The 15,426-nt window shown below is 51.9% G+C and overlaps 1 long non-coding RNA gene across 2 annotated transcripts; it reads right to left on the reverse strand.

Moving 5' to 3' along the window:
* Positions 1-1,722: 1,722 nt before the first annotated feature.
* On the reverse strand, positions 1,723-12,216 carry LOC122209927. 2 transcript variants are annotated; one of them, XR_006197837.1, is made up of 4 exons: positions 12,077-12,216; positions 6,642-6,816; positions 5,536-5,622; positions 1,723-2,138 (listed from the first exon to the last, which is right to left on the reverse strand). It is a non-coding gene; the product is annotated as an uncharacterized LOC122209927 (long non-coding RNA). The 2 variants fall into 2 exon arrangements; XR_006197836.1 differs by lacking the exon at positions 1,723-2,138 and having other exon boundaries at positions 5,496-5,622.
* Positions 12,217-15,426: the final 3,210 nt, after the last annotated feature.

A 15,426-nucleotide genomic window follows, 5' to 3' on the forward strand; every position in this document is an offset into this window, starting at 1 on the left:
GCTGTCCCGGGTGATGGTGTTGAAGCTCCGGTCGGTGCCAGCCGTCATGGGGAAGCTGAGCCTCTGTGCGGCTCTGGTGAGACTCAAGTTCTAGCGTCTTTCTTACATCGGGTCTGTAGATGCGCCCATGCGTCCGTCCGTTGCTTCACGTATCAGTTCGTTGCATTTAAGCAGTTACGTAAAAACGTAATTTGTTTTGGGGACTGGCTGGCTCGGTTGGTTGAGCGTCCGAGTTTGGCTCAGGTCATGATCTCACAGTTCATGAGTTCGAGCCCTGCGTCGGGCTCTGTGCTGATAGCTCGGAGCCTGGAGCCTGCTTCGGATTCTGTGTCTCCCTCTCTCTGCCCCTCCCCCACTCACACTGTTTCTCTCTCTCTCTCTCTCTCAAAAATAAATAAAAAACGTTAAAAAAAGTTTTTAAATCTAGTAATAAAGTGGGGCGCCTGGGTGGCTCAGTCAATTAAGTGACCGACTCATTTCGGCTCAGGTTATGATCTCACAGTTCATGAGGTCGAGCCCCGCATCAGGCTCTGCACTGACGGCTTGGGATTCTCTCTCTCTCTCTCTCTCTCTCCCTTGCTCTCTGCCCCTCCCCCACTGCTCGCTTGCATGGGTGCTCTCTCTCTCTCCCAATAAAAAAATTAAACAAATAAATACACTTCAAATTTAGTAATAAAGTAACTAACACTTTTATGGGTCGAATATTGTTGGATGCTGTTCCGACAAAGCAGGGAAAATTCCACCATCTGAACTCCCATGATCTCCCCGCACCCCAACAGGGCATCTTTACTCTCTGAAGGAAAGGGGTTTTTGTTTTGTTTTTAGTTTGAACCCCCCCCCGCCCCCCCCCCACACCCCGAGTTTCGTTTCTGGCGAGTTTCCTTTGCTGTCTACCAAATGGTTTTGAAATAGTCATCATTTCTCTGAGATGCTAAAGATTGCTTTTACTTCTGAAGGCAATGAAAACATGTCTACAGTTTCACTTTGAAGCTCGTCGGGGAAGAAAAAAACCCCTATAACATCTAGCACGTGTAAAGGAATTCTCAATTCATGGGCCACCTGTGTGTCTGATAATCGTTTAATGCTGCTTCCCAAGTTTCAATAATCTTTGCAAGCCGCTCAAATCGCAGCAGATAAAGCCTGCTGATGCACGGCCCGATGTGACCGGAGCGAACCACTCCGTGTCCCCGGTACTGCCTCTCTGTTCCAGCTACGTGTGTTTCGGGCAACCGCCAGTCTCGTGACAGATGCATGGGTGGCGTGGAACAAAGAACGGAGCGTCGTGGAAGCGCATCACAGGTTTTTGCGTTTTTCTGCAGAGGCCTTGGCATCACAGAGCACAACCGATGGGCACGCCAGTGCTCCTGAACACCTCTGGTGCTCGCGCCCCACGGCGCGGCACCCCCACGTTTCCCACGTTTGCGTGGTGGATTTGATCGCCCGTGTTAGGAACCCCGCTTTGATTTGCTGCAGACAAATCTTTAGGGACCATATGTGAGTTGGCCCCGGTCATCTTTTTTTTTTTTTTTTTTTTTAATTTTTTTAACATTTATTTATTTTTGAGACAGAGAGAGACACAGCATGAATGGGGGAGGGTCAGAGAGAGGGAGACACAGAATCCGAAACAGGCTCCAGGCTCTGAGCTGTCAGCACAGAGCCCGACGCGGGGCTCGAACTCACGGACCGCGAGATCGTGACCTGAGCCGAAGTCGGCCGCTCAACCGACTGAGCCACCCAGGCGCCCCACCGGTCATCTTTTTCGATACCAGCGAAATCCAGGCACCTCTGTGACCGACCCCGTGATCGAGACCTTTCCCACCTAAACGGCCGGGGCTCCTTCTCTGCCCGACCAGCGGTCTTGTCGCATGTTAGCCAATCGGGGAACATCGATTTCATCTGCTGTGCCCTGTAACGTTTCAGGTTTTATTTTTTTTCTGGCGATTTCCTTCTGAATCTGCTGACTTCTTTAGGCACCGATGAATTCATGAGGTAGAATGGCTGGCTTTCTCTCTCTCCCTCCAAATTGTCTTTATTCACAGATGAAATACACTTGTCACGACTTCTTCACGATAAACACTGTTTTCCAAGGAATAAAATACGTTTAACTCTGGATTTCCGGAATGTTCTGTTTCCTCAAGCTGTTATGAGTGAGCAGATAGTAATTTGTTAGTGACAGTTTCACCGGGAAATCGATGTTTTCTCCCCCGTCCCTGCCCCAACTGCAATGATTTCAGGTGCATTTTACATCTTTCGTGTTTTCAGATTTTTCACGGAGATTTTTTTTTTTCTCCCAAAACAGAAACTCCCTGTACTACGGGACTGATTCTCCTCTGCGGGTGCATTGTGTTGGCAAACCATCGGTACAAGAAATGAGGGGATCATGTTTTACCACCTCCTTTCCTACTATCCCTTACAAATCTGAACATTAGGAGTCCTCATAATTTCCAGACGGGCCTTAAACTCCTCATACATTAAAAATACATTTTGCGGTGGTTCCTGGGTGACTCAGTCGGTTAAGTGGCCAGCTCTTGACGTAGGCTCAGGTCATGATCTCACAGTTCATGAGTTTGAGCCCCACATCGGGCTCTGTGCTGACAGCTCGGAGCTTGCTTGGGATTCTGTCTCCCTCTCTCTGCTTCTCCCCTCCCTCTCAAAGCGAATAAATAAACTTAAAAAAATACATTTTGGGGCGCCTGGGTGGCTCACGTGGTTGAGCCTCCAACTCTCGATTTGGGCTCAGGTCACGATCTCACAGTCGTGGGACTGAGCCCCACGTCAGGTTCCACGCTCAGATCGCTTAAGATTCTCTCTCTCTCTGCCCGTCTCCTCTGTTCGCACTTTCTCTCTTAAACAAAAAATTAGTTTATTCGTCCCACATTTCAAACCATAATACTTTCTCCCTATATATTGGCATCATTTGTATACAGATTATCTGGGAATAAGGAAACACTAGGAGTGCTGGATTGCACCAGGTCGACTCCAGCACAGAGCCCGACTCGGGCTCAAACTCACGAACCGCGAGATCATGACTGGAGCCCAAGTCGGCATCTTAACCAACTGAGCCACCCAGGCGCCCCTGATTCCCTGGCTCTTTGACTTTTCTGTCACATTTCCGACGGTTCAAGTAGCTTCTTCACCCTCTGTCTTTGGGAGGTCAGGATGCCTCCGTTCATTCTCTGACTCCTTGAACCCTTCCATGCCGGGCCTGCAGCTGGGCTCTGGGCACGTAGGTGAACCACTCATCACGTCACAGCTGGGAAGCTCCTAGCGCACAGGGCCAGACAGGTATAGACAATTCTTTTTTTTTTTTTTTTAAGTTTATTTATTTATTTTGAGAGAGAGAGAGAGTGCAGGCAGAGAGAGAGAGAGAATCCCAAGCAGGCTCCGCACCACCCCGACTCGGGGCTCGAACCCACAAACTGTGAGATCGTGACCTGAGCTGAAATCAAGAGTCGAACGCTCGAGCGACGAAGCCGTCCAGGCGCCCACAGATGTAGACGGTTCTAAACTGTTTTTCTCTGCAACCTTTCTTGACACCAGTTGTGGGGGGGGGGGGTTTCACCCCACACCAGCCGATCCTCTGACTTCGGCCTCCTACGATTCAGTTCAATTCTGATACTAACTCCCTGGAGTTACTAACCCAGCTCAAGACTGCCCCCCACTTCAGACGTCAGGCGCAAGTATTAGGCGCCCAAAGTGCCCACGCTTCTGTCTGACGTGGCTGCAAAGTCACAGGTTCCTATGACCCCCTCCTTAGACTTGGCAATTTGTTAGAACGGCTCACAGAACTCAGGGAAACGCTATTACCAGTTTACTCTAAACAATATTACAAAGGGTACAAATGAGCAGCAAATGAAGAGGCACATAGGGTGAGGGGGTATGGGGTGGGGGGAGGGGTGGAGCTTCTACACCCCCTCCAGGTGCGTCACCCCCCAGCACCTGGTTATGGTCACCAACCTAGAAGCACCCTGAACGCGGCCGTTTAGGAGAGTTTTCTGGAGATTCTATTATCCCAAGCATGATTGATTAAGTCATTGGCCATTGGTGATTAATTCAATCTCCAGCCCCTCTCCCTTCCCAGGTCAGGGGGTGGTGGGAATGAAAGTCCCAACCAACCTGATTCTGGCCCTCAGAGCTCCCGCAAATGGGTGTGTGCGGCAGGTGGGGAAGGGGTCTTTCTCAGGAGCTCGGGTCACCTTCGAGGAGGATCCTTCACATGCAGAGAGGATCCTAATCACATAGTTGGTTCTCCCGGCAAGCAGCCATTCTCAAGCATCAAGGGGCCTACCAAAGGTCACCTCATTAGCAGAAACTGGATGGATGAAAGGGGCTCAAAAAAAGGCGGGTGGGTGTGCCTGGGTGGCTCAGTCGGTTAGGCGTCCAGCTTCGGCTCAGGTCATGATCTCACGGTTTGTGGGTTCGAGCCCCACGTCAGGCTCTGTGCGGGCAGCTCAGAGCCTGGAGCCTGTTTCAGATTCTGTGTCTCCCTCTCTCTTTGCCTCTCCCCTGCTCACGTTCTGTCTTTCTGTCTCAAAAATAAATAAATGTAAAAACTGGAAAGAAAGAAAGAAAGAAAGAAAGAAAGAAAGAAAGAAAGAAAGAAAGGAAGAAAGAAAGGGATTCGTTACGGATAACAGAAGGTGTTCCTATCTCCCCTCCCACGCCCCCCCACCCCAGGAAATTCCAAGGGTTTTAGAAGCCCTGTGTCAGGAACTGGGAACAGAGCCAAATATATACAGGCGACCTTTGAACAATGTATGGGTTAGGGGCACTGACTCCTTGCACAATTATCCACGTAGAACTTTTGGCTCCCCCAAAACTTAACTAATAGCCTACTGTTGAGAAGAAGCCTTACCGATAACATAAATAGTTGATAAACACATATTTTTGTATTTATATGTATCATATGCTGTATTCTTACAATAAAGTAAGCGAGAGAAAGGAAAATTTTACCTAGAAAATCATATGGAAGGGGCGCCTGGGTGGTTCAGTCGGTTATAATCATGATCGTGATCTCACGGTTTGTGAGTTCAAGCCCTGCATCGGGCTCTGTGCTGACAGCTCAGAGCCTGGAGCCTGCTTGGGATTCTGTGTCTCCCTCTCTCTCTGCCCCTCCCCTGCTCGTGCTCTGTCTCTCTCAAAAATAAACACTAAAAAAAAAATTTTTAACTAAAAAAAGAAAAAGAAAATCATACAGAAGAGGGGCGCCTGGGTGGCTCAGTCGGTTAAGCGTCTGACTCTTGGTTTGGGCTCAGGTCACGATCTCGAGGCTCGTGAGTTCAAGCGCCACAGCGGGCTCTGCGCTGACCACACGGAGCCTGCTTGGGATTCTTTCTCTCCTCCTCTCTCTCCACCTCCCCCATTCAAGTTTGTGCTCTCTCTCTCTCTCTCTCTCTCTCAAAATAAATAAATAAACTAAAAAAAAAAAAAGACAATCCTACAAAAGACAATCCTACAAAACAGGTACAGTACAGTCCTGTATTTATTTAAAAAAAAAAGAAAATCCGTGCATAAGCGGACCCGTGCAGTTCAAACCTGTGTGGTTCCGAGATCACCTGTACTTGTTGCTGTATCACAAGACAATGTGGTAACTGCAGAAGACAGGTGGGCCATTTCTTCTGGCTGCAGTGTGACAGGAGGAACGAGTCAGTTTCCCAGAAGTGACCGTGGCCACCCAGAATCCCCACCAACACACCCGGAACCACACAACCGAAGTAAAAGGAAGGTGCAAATTCAGTTTCAAGGTGAAGTTCCTAATCTGTCCACCCAACCTGATTTTGGCATTCAGAGCTCCCCCAAGCAGAAATGGGTGTGCGCGGTGGGCGAGGAAGGGGTCTTCCTCGGGACCTCTGGCCACCTTTGCGGGGAGGCAGGCTGTCAACTGGCACCAGTGCAGAGAGGACCCCTGGCCCCCCAGCCCCCAAGCTTTGTTGGCTCCGTGATGGGGACATATAACAAGGACGGCCGGGGCCCCAGCTGGGACACACGGCGGCAGGGTCTCCGGGCACGGGACCTAGCTGTCTGCGCCTAGGCCACCTGCCTGAGCCCAGATATTACGGACCCAAGTGTGAGAAAAGGAGGGTGCCATTCCCCGGGGAGCCACACCCCCTAGACCTGCATTTCGGGGCTGCGATGCTGAGCTCAGCGATCCCGATGGCCGCCTCGGAATGGCGAAGACGGCTCGGTTGTGACCTTGGGCGCCGGCCAGTGGCCTCGCAGGGAGAGTGTTCCTTGTGGGGCCAGGCTCACCTCCACTCGAGTCAATCCACAGGGAGGGAGGAAAGCAAACCCAGCGTCTGGATTCTGCGGGCGGATGGGTACCTCATCCACTTCCTTCTCCGTTTACCGTGCTCCTAGCCTGCTCCTCCCCTCCGTCCTCCCCACACTGCCTGGGGATCCTCACCTTCCTTTCCTAGGCTCCTCTGCCTCTAGCCTCTGCCCCTCCCGTCCATACGCCAAACTGCTGCCTGGGCAGTGGTCCGTAACGCAAATTGCTCTCATTTCTCTCCGATCTCAGTCCTTAAATGACTCCCCATCTGCCTACAGATGTCCAAACTCATCAGCCCAGCGTTTGGGACCTCTCAAAATTCTGAAAAACTTTCCTTGTCTCTGCTCCCATTTATACCCCACCCCCTACCCACCAGCCTCTCGACGTTTCACGTTTCGGCATTGCCCGTGTAGGGTGGAATAGTAGCGAGGAACTTGGCTCTGGAGTCCAGCCGCGGGGGCTGCGGATCCTGGCAATGTCAAGTACAAGTCTTTCGGTGCGTGAATTTGAGCAAGTTGTTGAACTTCACTCCACTTGGACGGCCATACCTGAAAAGCGAGGATAATAACGATTCCTACCTCATGGGGTTGCAGCAAGGGCACAAATATCTAACAAACATCCACTATTTGCTAGTGGGAGCTTGGCTCCCACTGCCGTTTCCACCCACATGCCTTCCAGGATGCGCACTTTGTGAACTCCTATTCATCCTTCAAAACGAAATGCAGCTTTGGGGCGCCTGGGTGGCTCCGTCGGTTGAGCGTCCGACTTCGGCTCAGGTCATGATCTCGCGGTTCGTGAGTTCGAGCCCCCCCCTCGGGCTCTGTGCTGACAGCTCGGAGCCTGGAGCCCGCTTCGGATTCTGTGTCTCCCTCTCTCTCTCCCTCCCCTGCTGGCACTCTGTCTCTCTGTCTCTCTCTCCAAAAAATAAATAAACGTTAAAAAAAACGTAAAAGAAAATTAAAAAAACCAAATGTAGTTTCAAAGTCCAGCTGTGACCCCTCTAGGATAGATACTCCCTCTTCTGTGTTTCGAGCACCTCTTGGGCTCCCCTCCATCCCAGCAAATGTCACAGTGAGCCCTGGGTCCCTGCTTATCTGCCTCCCCAACTAACGGGGTCGTATTTACCCTTCCCCAGAGCCCACAGGGCGAGTTTGATGAACAAATGAATAAAATTTCTGAAATGGCGAAGGGAAGAGATTTTCACCCGGTGTCGTCTTTGAGAATAAACACTAAAGACCACATTATAAAGGAAAAGCCCGAACTCTATCTATGAAGTGCTTTGGTTTTTTTTAATGTCTTTTTAAAAAAGTTTTTATTTATTTTGAGAGAGAGAGAGACAGAGCACGAGTTGAGGAGGGTCAGAGAGAGAGAGAGGGAGAGAGAGAGAGAATCCCAAGCAGGCTCTGCACTGTCAGGGCAGAACCCGGTGCAGGGCTCAAACTCACGAACCATGAGGGTATGACCTGAGCTGAAACCAAGAGTCGGACACTTAATCAACTGGGCCACTCAGGTGCCCCTGTGCAGTCTTTATTAAAGCCATAAAAGACTGGTCATGTTTCCCCTTTCAAAAAGAAAAAATGTGAATAAAATAAAAATAAAAGGTTGGGAAACATACATACCAGAGAGATAATAAAACAGAAAAAACCCTTTTTTTGTTTAATTAGTCATTACGACCAGGTATCTATGGAAACAGATGAATATTCACATTCCAGGTAGACAAGCATCTATTCATTTAACAATGCGTAAACAACAGGAAAGTTGGGGCCTCAGAAATTAACACTGGTCCCTTCAGTAAGTGTTTCTTGACTGTGAAGGATATGATAAGAAAACAAGATTCAATCCCTGCCTTCAAAGGCACCATAGGTTGGTGGCTCAGTCAGTTAAGCGTCCGACTTCGGTTCAGGTCACGGTCTCACAGTTCTTGAGTTCAAGCCCCGCGTCGGGCTCTGTGCTGACAGCTCAGAGCCTGGAGCCTGCTTCGGATTCTGTGTCTCCTCTCTCTGCCCCTCTCTTGGTCTCTCTTTCTCTCTCTCTCTCTCTCAAAAATAAACACTAAAAAAAAAAAAAAAAAATTAAAGGCACCGTAGGTCAACAGTCAAATCCAGCCCGCCTTGTTCTGATGGGAAAGCGCGTGGGGTCAAGCGAGGGTATACCACGGCGTGTTGGCACACGAGTGGGAAAGACCTATGTAAGAGCAAAGGCCTTGAGAAGGTTGGCTGCAGATGACGGATATCAACAGCAAAAGGGAACTTTTGGGGGTTATAGAAAGTTCTAGAACTCAAAGGAAGAACGTTCTAGAACCTGATGGGGGTGATGGTTACATGAGTGTGTACAAGTAGCAAAATGAACTTAAAATGGGTACATTTTATTGTATGAAACGTACACCTTTTTTAAAAAAAAAAAAAGCCCTGGAGAAGAGAATGCTGGTAGTGTTTGTCAGTGCCCTGGGGAATATAGGATAAGGGGCAGGGGAGGGTGTGGAAGGGAAGACTCTGAACCCTGTCTTTGATATGTTGAATTTCAAATGTCTGTGGTTTTCTACTCAAAGAGGGGTCCCTATACCTACAGCCTGAGTGACAGATTCTCTCCTGGACCAAAGTTTATTCGGACTCTCCTCTTTTTCAACTAGGCCCTCACCTTTAGACTGCCATGTTTGTTTCTGCATTGTCCAATTTTTTTAATGTTTTATTTATTTTTGAGAGAGAGAGAGGGAGAGAATGAGTGGCAAAGGGGCAGAGACAGAAGGAGACACGGAATCCGAAGCGGGCTCCGGGCTCCGAGCTGTCAGCACAGATCCCGACGCGGGGCTTGAACTCACAAACCGCGAGATCACGACCCAAGCCGAAGTTGAACGCTGAACTGACTGAGCCATCCGGGCGCTGTTCAGTTTTAACAAGAATCCTGCTAAGTCAGTTTAACCAGAATCCCCCATTCTCCATATCTGATCACCTGGGTATCTGACTAAATTCCTCACCCCCTTCCGCCCTCCCCCGGGATGGTGACACCCTGGCCTGCCTTTGGCAAGAATCCTGTTAGGTCAGTTTAGCCACAATCCCCCTTACCCCTGGTGCTTCCTGTGAGTAATTTTCTATCACAAACCCCACCCTGCTTCTTGGCTCTGGGTCCCCACTTCTCATTGTCATTGGAGGTGACCCAAACCTCCCTCCCCGACTGCAAGACCCCATTGCGGTGGTCCCAAGACCTAGCGTGACAGTCCATTGCCTCCCCTTGTTTTTTTTTTTTTTTTTTAATTTATTTATTTTTTAACGTTTATTTATTTTTGAGACAGAGAGAGACACAGCATGAATGGGGGAGGGGCAGAGAGAGAGGGAGACACAGAATCGGAAGCAGGCTCCAGGCTCTGAGCCATCAGCCCAGAGCCCGACGCGGGGCTCGAACTCACAGACCGCGAGATCGTGACCTGAGCCGAAGTCGGACGCTTAACCGACTGAGCCACCCAGGCGCCGCCTCCCCTTGAATAAAGCCTTGCTTACCAGCTTTAACAAGTGTCATTGGATAATGTTTTCTTAAACACTGGGAGCTAGTTAGAGATGCGGGGGTCTCTGGTGCCAGATCGTCAGTGCCCCGACCTACTGCACCAGGGCGCCGATGTTAACGAGTTCCCCTGCCCATGAGTCATGCGCACGTTAGGTTTGAAAAGCACTGATTTAAGGGGCCTGGAATGGCTCCTTGCAGTGAAAGGCACACAGCTGTGACAACTTAAGGCTGCAGAAAGGCAAAGGGACGGACCGAGTGGCAGGCCTATGAGGGGCACCCCGGCCATCAGATGGCAGCCTGGTCCAAAGGGCGAAAGGAGAATAAGAAGTCCAGGGGCCCCGATTTGGGTCCTGGGTCATTCTCCTAGTGAAAACCAACCAGGCCATAGGATCATCAAATTCACCAAGGGCTCTCCACATGCACGGTCTTACTTGAGTCTGGCTCAAACCTACAGGTAGAGCCCAGCAAGATCAGAATGAGCTGTTTCTCAGCTTTCTAGAAGAAGAAGCTTCAGCTCAGAGAGCAGGGGACTTCCCCCTAAAGGCCCCGTCCAGTGGCCTGACACTTGGCTGCCAAAGGCCCCCTCGTTAGAGCTGAGAGGCTGGGCTCGGGGGTCTTCTCTGGCAACTTATGAGAGCACCCCGGGAGGAGGTGGCCGGCCCCGGCTTGGAGGGCCTCCTTGGAATAAGTCCTCGCTTGCCCTGGTGCCTCGCTACGGGCTGGCTGGTTTTCAAGGACTATCAGGCCAGCTCCCCGCAACGCCCACCCAGACCGAGAGGTCTCTCGGGTAACAAGCCCGATCTGAGCAAACTGCACAGATAGTTGTGCCTGTCACCTGGACAGGTAGAGTTTTACCTGGCCACCAGTGCCCGCAGCAACTGAAACCGGGCAGAGCGAGGGGGTTAGAGTCTAAGGGGCCACGGGGCATCTCTCTGTCACTGCTAAGCCCCTTCTGTGTGGGCCGTTTCCCAACTCTCCGCTCCATCCTTATCCCCACACCGCGGGCCCGTTTTCTGGTTGCCAGATTTCAAGGTCACGCATGTTAGAACCCAACCCTTGGAGCTCAGGCCGATCCTTCGTTATGCAGAGAGAGAAATAGAGCCCAGGGAGGGAAAAAGTGTTATCTGTGTCACATAGCAAGCCGGGGGCAGGGCCAGCTCAACATCGATCGAAGCTTGCCCTTTTCGGGGCTTTGGTCTGCTTGTGTGCCCCAACCTGGGCATAGCCAGAGCCTTGCCCTGCCTCAGGGCCCTTGCACCTGCTGTCCCTCTGTCTGGGAGACTCGTCTTCTCGACATCCCCAGGGCTTATCTTCTTAGGACAAGCAGGTCTCTGCTTACCAGTCAGCTCTTCAGAGGCCCTCCCTGCACACCCCGTTTGTAAAGCAGCACCCCTCAGTTCTTCACAGCTCTGAACATTCCCAGATATTCTGTTCTTTATTAATTGTTTTCTTTTGTTTACCCCCTGTCTTCCCGGGCCCGAATATAAGAGCCAGGGTGGCGGGGACTCTGTCTTGTTAATTACTGCATCCCCAGTGCCCAGACAGTCCTTGGCATTTAAGAGGTGCCCGTGAAATGAATGGATTGAGCCGATGCTATCAGGGTCTCGGGGCAGTGAGGAATTTCCTCACTGGACGCCTGTGAGCACATCCCGATTTCCACCGTCCAGCCCCTGGCGTGCTTGGCCTTAAGCCACTATGCTGGGGGGGGGGGGGGAGTTGCATGAGGAAGATGGGGGCTTCCTCTTCATCTAGCCCTTCCCTGGCCAATCCTTCCCTTCCTCACGCTGCCCTCGCCCCCAGCACTACCGCCATCCCCTGGGCCCTTTCCCTCCTCTGAGAATGGTCTCTCCCGCCCCACCCCCGGCCTCCCCCCTGCCCCCCGGAAATGGCAGACAGTTTGTAATTCTGTCTCGAAGCCTAGTTCAGCCTCATACCCACCTGTGGAGGTGGACACAATTACGCTCAGAATCCAAGACCCAGAAAGGTTAAGTAACTTCCCTGAGGCCACACAGCTAGTAAAGGAGCTCGGCGGAGACTCAAAACCTAACTCTCCTGAATCTGAGCTCTGCGGTCTGTCCTCCGGGGTCCGGCAGGGACGGAAAAACTGCCAACACTGCATCGCCACCGGGGTAAGAGACAGGGGAGCGCCTAGCAAGGAGTTGGCGCTCCGTGAGGACCTGAGAACCCAGACAGGGCTCTGCTTCTGGAGTCTGTTGTCTTGGAATGTTGTCTGACAGGTCAGGCAACACTTTTCCGTCCTTTCTTTTAGAACACCCACCAGGAGCATGAGGGACCCGGGGAAGTACTCACTGGGCAGGAGGCTGGGAGCTCACACCGGGAGGGCTGCTGTCCTGGGCCCTTCGGGGGCCACCCGGCTGACAGCGTCAGACAACTGATTACCCCATCACATTTCCCAGCAGCTCCCGTGGGGAAAAATGCTCTTCCTTACATTGAACTGAAACCCTGCTTCCTGGAAGCTCTGCCTGTGGGCCCTTTGTGACCTCAAAGAACCATCTTTCTTCAGGGGAGGGAGGGTCTCCGGCCCCACCAAGTTTTCCCCCCAGGAAAATGATTGTGGGTTCCCTTACTGTTCCACACACGACAGAGCTCCCTCATCGGCCTGCTTCTTCTTTCAAAGCACTCAGTTCTGGAGAACAGTACGGTCACCTCCCTTTTTATGGGGTACTAGGCCTCTAGTAATGCAGCCCAAATTCCCATTTGCGCTTCAGGCGGCCATCTCCTAAACCATGAAAGGTGTGAGCTGAGTTTGAGGAACGACAGGATCGTAATCCAGTATCCAACACAGTGGTGACTGGAAGTCACCCTCAAACGTACACGGAAAATAGAGAGCATGGTATGGCCAAAGCTGTGGAGTCAAAAACAATCATGGCCTGTTTGGAGACAAAATGGGTCTGGCTGAGCCAAGGGTTCATGATGGGAGACCCGGGCTGAACTGGGGAGTTGGGACAGCTCATGCAAAGCCTTGAATGACAGGTTCAGAGGTTTGGATTCCTTGCAGGCCCAGAGAAATGACTGAAGGTTTGTGAGCTGGCCCTTGATTCAGAAAGTTTAGGGGGTGGACCGGGGATGGGGAGGGGAGGAAGGGAACCCACACTGGTTGGCCACCCTGCCATCCGAGTGGGAGGTGAGAAATTACAGAACGTCCCCCAGAGAAGGTAATAAATGATGATCTGCATCTCCCTTCATCTGCGGGTGAGAAAGCAGGGCCCAGAGAGGGAAAGCGATTTGGCCAAGGTCACACAGCTATCAAGGAACAGAGCCTGGGCCAGACTTGATTTTGTTGTTATTTTTTCATTTCCAACAAGATGTCTTTCTATTACACCAAGTCCTCTCAGGGGGCGACTCGGATCTCGGTACCTAGCAGGTGTTGAAAAATAAACGTGGGCTCGGTGTGATGTGTCACCGGGCTTGGGTTGGTGGTGACAAGGAGGCATTACGGAATGAGCAGCGATGAGAAGAGCTCGGGACGGGGTTCCACTCGTCCGATACAGGGTGAGCTCATTCCAGAGATTCTCTTTCAAGGATCAACCTGCTGGGAACCCCTACAGATCCAAATGACTTCAGAGACCTCCCTGGTCCCCAAGGCCGGGGTGTGGGCACACAAGGGACATCCGCCTGACCTCTTCTGGAGGCAGGCACCTCACAAATCCCTCCCCGCGATCCTCCCTCCAGCGGTGGGGGACCCAGCTCGGGAGAACGGACTTCTCAGCCCCCTGCCAGCTAGACCCAGTGGGCTCTCGGGGCGACTTGAGCTAATCGTTTACCCTCTTTGTGTCTTGGCTTTCTCATCTGCGAAATGGGGATGATGATACTTACCTACCTCATCGCCGAGTTATGGGAATTAATTAATGTTTATAAAGGACCCGGAGGTCCACAGATGAAAGGCGCTATAGAACTACAAAGTATCATTACTGTAATTACATTACACTATTATATCTCAGGCCAAGGGTTTTCTGCAGCTGCACTTATTACTGAGAATGGGCGATGGGGTGCAGATAAAACCCAATCTCCCCCAACCATCGCTCCAAACCCCAACCAAACTCCATCCAGATCTAAATTCCGGGAGATTCCATCAAGCTTGGAAAACATGACAAGCGTCTCCAGCCTCAGAACTGCCCCAGGGCCAGAGAGACAATGAGAAAGACTGTCTCCTGAGTCTCCTCCTGAGAGCAACCGTTTTTTTGGAGGGGAGGGTGGTCTTAGGAGATCAAGGGATCTTCTGAATTCATACAGACACTGCTCCCCACTGCATAGACCCTGAGTCATCTGGCCATGCTCTCTCTTTCTGGGGCCCCTCTCTGGGTTAAGCTGGGACCCCTTGTGGGATCCCTTCCCACAGTTTTCCTGGCCCCAAGTCAGACCCCACTTCCAGACCAAAAAAAAAAGGCGGCTGCCCACATTTATTGAACCTCCAGCAATTCCTGCGTTCAGCCATCATCACCCATTTCTCAATTCCCCAGCCTGGCCAGGTAGGCGAAAGCTAGATCAGAAAGAAATATAATTACCTTTTTATGAGCTTATGACATGGTTGCACCCTCCCCGGCTGCCAGCTTGCCCAGTCACTCACAAATGATGATATACATACTATAAATTATATCATTATCGACCTATAATTACAGGCAACATATATACGAATCCCCCTGAAGGAACTGAGGCTCCGAGATTACGTCCCTTCGCCCCTCGATCCCCTGGGAAAAAGCCCGCTGCCAAGGAGGGGAGTTAACCTATTTCCAAATCGCAGGGACGCTCGGTTAAAACAACAGAGACGCCCCCTGCCATGTTCATGCACACACCCCCGGGCTTCCCCAGAACATATCAGCTCTCCCCACGGAAGGCACCAAGCCTGAGATGTTGGCGTGAACAAATCTGGACATGTGAGGGCAAACTCTCAGGGGGAGACTGAGAACAGAAGCGCCCTGGCATGGAGCTCCAGGGGGAAGGGCTGGTATCCAGACAGCAGGCGCAGACCCTGGGACACTCCAGCCGGGTGGCCGGGAGCCCTGTGGCTCCCCTTGGGCACCCTCGGAGGACACCCTCAAGGACACCTCTGCCTCCCAGGACTAGCCGAGCATTGGTGCCCTCAGAGACGTCCTCACTCCACTGGGGTGATTCCCAGAGCCTGGCAGCGGTCTGGTAACCCCTATACCCCCGCACTGTTCTGTCCTGCAGAGTGGTGGCGGGGCGAGGGGTGGGGGCCTGGCCCGCCTGAGGCGGGCTGTGGACCCTTCCCGCCGCTGGGCCGATGGCAGGGAGCTGTGAGTCACGGCCCAGCTCAGCTCCTCCCGGGGACCCCTGGGCAGGAGGGAGATGGGAAGCTGGGTCGCACCCCAGTTCTGCTCTGGGTCCCCGGGCCAGGCACCACCCCTCTCTTCCTTGCTTGCTTCCTTCTGTGGGCCTCCTGGGCCAGGCTCTGGGGAGAGTCACATAAAGGGCACAGGTCTGTCCTGAGGGAGCTCGGAGGGAGAGGCCTGTGGCCAAAGGAGGGCCTGTCGTGAAGTACATGTGAAACACATGTGTCCAGGCAGAGTACCTGGACAGGGCAGGTGGGGCAGGACCGGTCAGGGAAGGCAGAAGCTGGGCTTTAAGGGATCAGTAGAGAATTTCCAGGTGGGCATACAGGGGAAGGAGATTTTTTTTTT

Source organism: Panthera leo, chromosome E3 (assembly GCF_018350215.1).
Source record: "Panthera leo isolate Ple1 chromosome E3, P.leo_Ple1_pat1.1, whole genome shotgun sequence".
In the NCBI taxonomy this organism is placed as follows: Eukaryota; Metazoa; Chordata; class Mammalia; order Carnivora; family Felidae; genus Panthera; species Panthera leo.